Source organism: Terrapene carolina, unplaced genomic scaffold (assembly GCF_002925995.2).
Source record: "Terrapene carolina triunguis isolate 2854851 unplaced genomic scaffold, T_m_triunguis-2.0 Scaffold89, whole genome shotgun sequence".
Taxonomy (NCBI): Eukaryota; Metazoa; Chordata; order Testudines; family Emydidae; genus Terrapene; species Terrapene triunguis.
In genome coordinates, this window is record NW_020664440.1 from 32,036,988 (window position 1) to 32,043,317 (window position 6,330).

The 6,330-nt window shown below is 55.0% G+C and overlaps 1 long non-coding RNA gene and 9 other non-coding genes across 14 annotated transcripts; all 10 read right to left on the minus strand.

The window, feature by feature from the left end:
- Window positions 1–867: 867 nt before the first annotated feature.
- Window positions 868–4,694, minus strand: LOC112121990. Of its 5 annotated transcripts, none has more exons than XR_003899802.1 (9): window positions 4,632–4,692; window positions 3,558–3,590; window positions 3,284–3,307; window positions 2,843–2,888; window positions 2,554–2,597; window positions 2,053–2,088; window positions 1,720–1,770; window positions 1,355–1,390; window positions 868–1,041 (listed from the first exon to the last, which is right to left on the minus strand). It is a non-coding gene; the product is annotated as an uncharacterized LOC112121990 (long non-coding RNA). The 5 variants fall into 5 exon arrangements; XR_003899798.1 differs by having other exon boundaries at window positions 2,053–2,091; window positions 4,632–4,689; XR_003899799.1 differs by lacking the exon at window positions 4,632–4,692 and adding an exon at window positions 3,829–4,613 and having other exon boundaries at window positions 2,053–2,091.
- LOC112121993 lies at window positions 1,109–1,176 on the minus strand. Its single transcript, XR_002909358.1, has one exon. It is a non-coding gene; the product is annotated as a small nucleolar RNA SNORD31 (small nucleolar RNA).
- Window positions 1,469–1,593, minus strand: LOC112121996. The gene has a single exon (XR_002909360.2). It is a non-coding gene; the product is annotated as a small nucleolar RNA SNORD22 (small nucleolar RNA).
- On the minus strand, window positions 1,853–1,919 carry LOC112121992. The gene has a single exon (XR_002909357.2). It is a non-coding gene; the product is annotated as a small nucleolar RNA SNORD31 (small nucleolar RNA).
- On the minus strand, window positions 2,161–2,231 carry LOC112121991. Its single transcript, XR_002909356.1, has one exon. It is a non-coding gene; the product is annotated as a small nucleolar RNA SNORD29 (small nucleolar RNA).
- On the minus strand, window positions 2,708–2,777 carry LOC112122000. The gene has a single exon (XR_002909364.1). It is a non-coding gene; the product is annotated as a small nucleolar RNA SNORD30 (small nucleolar RNA).
- LOC112121995 lies at window positions 3,116–3,242 on the minus strand. Its single transcript, XR_002909359.1, has one exon. It is a non-coding gene; the product is annotated as a small nucleolar RNA SNORD22 (small nucleolar RNA).
- On the minus strand, window positions 3,661–3,737 carry LOC112121997. Its single transcript, XR_002909361.1, has one exon. It is a non-coding gene; the product is annotated as a small nucleolar RNA SNORD28 (small nucleolar RNA).
- On the minus strand, window positions 3,937–4,005 carry LOC112121998. The gene has a single exon (XR_002909362.1). It is a non-coding gene; the product is annotated as a small nucleolar RNA SNORD27 (small nucleolar RNA).
- Window positions 4,695–4,900: 206 nt separating the features above from the next.
- Window positions 4,901–4,976, minus strand: LOC112121999. Its single transcript, XR_002909363.1, has one exon. It is a non-coding gene; the product is annotated as a small nucleolar RNA SNORD26 (small nucleolar RNA).
- Between the last annotated feature and the right edge of the window lie 1,354 nt (window positions 4,977–6,330).

The following is a 6,330-nucleotide window of genomic DNA, read 5'->3' on the forward strand; positions in this document are numbered from 1 at the left end:
TGTTCCCAGCTGTACCTAAGCAGGACTCCACCCCTTTGGGCCTGTAAAGTAGGTTGTATTAGGCTCCCACTCAGGGGCATGAGGGTTAATACACCAGAGAAGGGAGGCATGGGCAGTGCACCCTAGGGATAGCCAAGAACCCTGAGCTAGGACAGACCTGTGGCCTAGTTCCACCAACTTCACACCCTCCAACTCAGCCACTCAATTAAAGCTGAGTGAGCCAAGAGGAGTGTCTTAAACTCACTTGCCTGTGGACAGGTCCGTTCTAGGGCTTGCAGGGAGGTCAGGCCAAGGCAGGATGGAGGAAAGACTGATGACATGCCAGGAGTCCCCTCAGCCTGTCACACAGCAGTCAGGTACTGGGCATTGCTCCTGCTCAGCACATTGGCTGAAACCAAGGACAGAGAAGTGTCCACGACCCTGCCATTTTAAGCGGTACAACTTCAGGCTATGCAAGGGCTGAGAGTGCATTTAGTGTCCTGCCTCAGCTGTTAGCTGGGGATGGAGACAGCCTGCTGTGGCATGGCAGGAGCACTAGCCTCAGTCACTAGGATGCAGGACAGCTTAGGCACAAACCAGCAACTCTGCCCCTTGTGGAGACAGGAGCCCTATGGGCCAGCTGGCATGGAGACCCTCCATGGGGTTTGCAAGCCAGAATGAGGCTCCTTTTCTTTAGCCTAAGAGAGCCCAGCCCACCTCTAAGCTTCATCCAGGGAGCAGTACCCCATCACTGCAGGTATGGGTGAGCAGGGCCTTAACTCCACCTAGTAATTCTCCCTCCTCCCCAGCATGACACCAGCCAGCTCACGCCCCCAGCAGGACTTGTGATGCACACTCCAAGGCCCAACATGACACCAAGGCTCCAGCTGCTCTGTGCAGAGATGTTTTATTTAACCGTCAGTACACACAGAACCACACACTAAGGGGCCGACTGCCCCCACCAACACTAAGCTGCTGCTGGGTTTGTCACAGCTCAGCAGGGAGAGCTCTTCCTGGAGGCAGGTGTGATGGAAAAGCTGCATGTGGCCCACATGCTCCAACCTGCAGGAGGGAAGGAGACCAGTGAGAGGAGTGCCCCTGGCCAGGGGCAGACACAGACCCCCAGGGTCAAGTGTCAGAAAGTACCAGTCAGTCACCAGCATCAGACTGGGGCGGTAAGTGCTCATCATATACTCAACCTCATGCCTGAGGAAAGGGAAAGGGTCAGTGGGGGGTGGAGCTAGTCAATGCCAGCAGAAGGCACCATGCTATGAGGTGGGTGCACCAGCACAAGGAGTGAAACAGCTCATCCCCGGATGTGGGAGAGGATCAGCACACAGGGGGCAAGTACAGAGTCAGTGGCAATTACACTCACCTGCAGTGCTCGGATGAGCCGTGCTTCCAGGCAGCCCTATGAGAAACAAGGGGAGAACTGCAGGAGAGCTGCTTCCCATGGCATACCCCACCCCTCACCCCAATGCTGCTCAAGTCCCATCAGACAGTTCCTTTTGGAACAGAATTTCCTCCTCTCTCTCCACCGGCCCAGTGGGTTCAACCTTGGCAGGTTCTGGACCAGCATGGACAGTAAGACGTGACTTGGTTTCCTCATCAGGACATGGCACCTACCTACCTCTCACCCACAGCCCAGGGACAAGTGGGGCCATCCCCACCTGTATTGCTATGGAGGGAGCAGAGCTCCTCTCTACCAGTCCCTTCCCCAATTGGTGCTTATCAGCCTACCTGCAGCTCCAATGGCTGACTGCCCATTCCCTGGCAGGAAATCCAAGGCTCCTGAAACCGAACAAACAACTGTTGGAGGGCTGGGCAAGGAGCAGGCCACCACGTTCTCAACCCACATTGCTACCAGGCTCCTGGCCTCAGAGGGAACCACTCAGTCACGGGGATCAGACTGGGGCGGTAGGGGTCTCATCACTCAGGAGCCAGAGAATGGGACAGGACCCCTGCCATAGGGCAGAGCTTGCCATTCAGCTTACAGCGAGGGGCAGGTGTGATCTCTGCTTAGCTCCCCTTGCCCATCCCTCGTTTACACCCCTAGGCCCAGCAATCACTCACCATTCCAGGCACTTCAGACCACAGGCCTCTGGCTACCTGCTGGAACAAGACAACCCAGTCAGCTACTCCCCAGCACAGATGCCCCAAACTCATCCCCTGCTCTGCGCAGTTTCTCAGTTGTTCAAATATTTTCATGTTTATAGTAAATCAAAGTGAGCTAGTTTGGCTCATCATTAAAACTGCAGTGAGCACCTCTTACCCCACAAGACAGCACTGTACCATGCCTGCCACAACTGGGTGCTGACTAGGCCCCCTCGGCACTACCACGACAGGTTTAACACACCCAGAGCTGGCTGCTCTGACACCACCACGAAGCTCTACTCCCTCCATGCCCCTTGTCCCAGTTGTTTGGGGAGGAAAATTTGATCTCAGTGGCATTTGCAACGCATGCCCCAGACAGGCAGAGCTGCACAGGGACAACTGCAGCATCTGGTCTCTTACACATGCTTCTATGCAAGGGACATTTGCAAAGAGTCCTGGAGAGAGCTGAAGGGCACTTACCCATGACTCAGTGCAGTGGAGCCATCCACTCCAGCATCTTTAACCTAGGGGAAAGAGAGGTTATTTGATCTGAATCCTTGAGGCCTTGAATTCTAAACTTGCATCCCCAGAATAAGCTTCTTGATGAGGCAAAGCCTGCAGCCTGTTCATCACCAAGCCTCAGAGTCAGAGTCTCAACAGCAATGTTCAGCCGAACGAGATTCCAAAGTGAGTTCATCATGTCAGTGGGAACAGGCAGCTAGGACTGAGCCCCACCCATCATCAGCTGATTATCTGTGCGCACCCTTACCTGGGCAGCTGGGTCAGGAGCTGGCCAAGACTCTCACTCCAGGCACCTGAAAAGAACCAGAGCATCTGATTAGTGTTTGCTCTCTGCTCAGTGGTATTCCATCACCTCATTGTTCAGATACAAGGTGCACTGGGAGTACATCCCTCTCCCCTTGCTGTTTTACACGGTGCTTCTCCTGCCTGAGATGGCAGTGTGCAGACCACAGTGTTATGGGGCAAAAGGGGTGGGTTATTAGCCATTACACTCAGGGAACAATGTCAGACCCAGCCCAATGTCCCATCAGACTGTTCCTCTTGGAGCATGTTCTCCTCCTCTCATGCTGCAGGTACCAGTGGGTTCACCTTTGCAGGTTCTGGTACCAGGACAGACAGTAAGATAGGCACAAGTTTCCTCATTGGGACAGTGGACAGAGGGAGCACTAGGACTGTGTAGGTCACTCACCCTTCCCAGATCAAGGCATCTCACCTGTACAGAGAAGAGAATCGGGTCAGTGAGCACAGGAATGGGGCACAGCTCATTGGAGCAGAGCCAGAGCAGTCTGATCAGGGCTTTGGTAACTCAAATGCCATGAGACAAGTGTCGTCCAGCTAACATTGTGTCATCCTTTCAAACTGCCACTTGCCAACTGTCAAAGTAATGGCCCATCCCAGAGCTACAGAAGGGGAACTGGCCAGGCCCTACCATGCTAGGGACACTGTGTAGGAGATGCATTTACCTGAGACAGGCATTCACCCCAGGAGGAGTTCACCTAGAGGGAAAGCAAAGAGCCCTGTGAGACAGGTGTCTGAATGAGCAGCATCTTTGGCCCAAGGGCCAGCTGCCATCAGAACTCTAACATGCTTATTGACCAATGTTCTTCAAGACTTTTCAGAGGAACTGGTTCAGATCACATGGCAAGGGGGCTTGGGCACTGATATACCCGGAGAGGAATGCTCAGCACACACAGAGCTTTAGCAGGGCAGGAAACCACTAACTCCTAAACCTACCTGTATATGAGGCCGGACTCCGCCTGGGGGTGGGGGGTAACCTGAAACAGAAGGGGCAGGTTAACCCTATTCTTAGACCAAAAATCCCTCCCCAGGGATGATCTTCAAGTTCTCAGAAGTAAGCTGGCATCACAGACACTCAGCCATATGCTTGTCTGTTTGCATTCATCACTGAACAGCAGGGGAGCAGAAGCTTAACTGTGTCCATGGGAAACAGACCCACCTTGCAGCCTACACTGACCAACCACTGCAGCAGTCCTCAAGCTGGGTAGAGGATTGAGCTGCCACGCACACAGGAATGGTCAGAGCCATTTGTGGAGCCACAAATCCCCATCCTCAGAGGGAACCCCCGCCACACACACCCCTAGATGCTACCCTAGCATGCACTACCATTTACTGAAAACCCAAAACATGGTGGACAGCTCTGCTGCAGTGAGGAGGAGGAAGCAGAAGTTTGGATCAGTCCAATACACACAGATCCCAAGCCAGCACTGACCATCCCCCTCCATCCTGCCCAGCCATCATTCCAAGCAGGGCACAGTTTCTGCTGGTCTAAGAGGGATGCATACTTGGAGAGGCAAGGCTGTTCCACACAGGAGACCCACTGAGCAGACAGTGAGTCAGTGGATGAAGCTACACTTAAGCCACAAGGCAACAATATGTATCCCTGCTCCCATTCAAGCCACATTAGGGAAGACAGCTGCACCTTCACCGTGGTGTAATGGAGCTGGTTTCCCCTTTGTAGACCACCCCATGTTCAATGTATCATTTTAATCAGAGATGGAGAAAGCTCAACTACTCACATGTTAAGAGGCTGCAGATGCACATAACTGGTAAGACCCAGGCCTGAGAAAAGAGACACATATGAACCTTAACATGCAGTCACTGACTCTCCTCCTATAAGAGCACCATTCCTACAACCTGGTCTACCCACTCCCTATGTTAAGGGCAATGTGGGCATATGCTCTCTTCTGGTGCTGTTCAACAAGGGCCTGCTCCACTCCCTGCAGGGCTGAAGTACCAGGCCACAGGGACCTAAATGTAATCCACACCTACCTGAGCTAAAGTCAGTGCCACTCAGAATCTGGTAAAGATTTTCTCCACTGAAGCCTCAGAAAGAGAGAGTTCAGCATTTATCATCTTTGCAGCACTTCATACACCACCCTCCTCCCAAGACCAGGCACTCAATTAACAGCAATGATATGCTGCATTAACAGTGACATGTCACCACCACACCACCCCGTAGCATGCCCAACTCCCACTTGGCTAGCTTTCTATACCAGGCAAGCATCTGGGAATTTCAGTCATTTAGACCTCAGACAGTATGACACTATGGCCTTATAAATTTAGCCATGGACCCTATGGCCACCCTAAATGTCCCAAATACCAGAAACACCTGCCCCTGGGAGCTGGGCTGAGCCCTGGGACGGAGTTTGAATGGGAGAGGAGGTGCATCTCTAACCAGTGCTACACAAGCTCCAGCATACATGAAGGCATTTGCAACTCACCTAGCAAGCACTCAGGAGCTTTAAACCCTGCATACAAAGAAACAGCATTAGGAACATGGAATAGACATATGGTCCCCATGGCAAAGTGGGCAGGGCCCTAAACTATACCCCAACATGGGCAAGCTCCCTGATGGTCCCCAGTCTCATGGCATGGCTGCCCTTCATATCCCTGGCCATAGGGGTGGGGGGCCGGTCTGTTCTCCTCAGATTTATTTGGGGTCCTCACAGGGCTGTCAGCACAGGTCTGTGATAGGTCTCATCATAGAGAGAACAGCCCCCGCCCACCCCCACAGCACGAAGCTGCTCCTCTCCCTTCCCGCCCACAGCGCTGGCTAAGGCCTTCAGGCTGCCTGCGGCAAGGGCAGGATGGGGTTAAGCCTTGTGCCCCAGGAACCTGACTACAAGGGGGTCCCGGCCAGAGGTGGCCCAGCGGGGGAGAGCGCCCCCTGCAGGAGGAGCGATGCCGCACGTGGCTGGTGCCTCTGGCACATGGTGGGGGCAGGGCCAGGCGGCCGGAGCGCTCAGGCCGTGTCCAGGGCTCCTGCAGAGAACTAGCCCCCACCCTCTCCAGCGCTTTCCCGAGGGGCGGAGAGGCTCCTGGCCCGCGCTCCAGGCGACTTTGTCACGCGCAGGGATCCGCCCCGACTCAGCAGCGGGTGGCGCGGGAGGGTTTCCCGGGGCCGCCGGGCGGACCGCTGCGGGCGGGGTAGGTGGGACCCACCCGGGAATAGGACGCGCCCCGCGGGGTTCCTGTAGGAGCCATGCGGGCGGGGAGAGGGAAACGAGCAGGGCAGCAGGCAAACGGTCCGGGGAGAAGGGGGCAGCAGAGGCGACACATGGGGCGGGTCACGTATCCCCACCACAGAGTTACAGGTCGCCTATGGGGAGCCCCCAGCCGCCCCCCGCTCCCTCACAGCAGCCCCCGCCCCCCAGCTCCATACGCTGCATGTAGGGTGACCAGCTAGTAAGTGTGAAAAATCAGGACGGGGTGGGA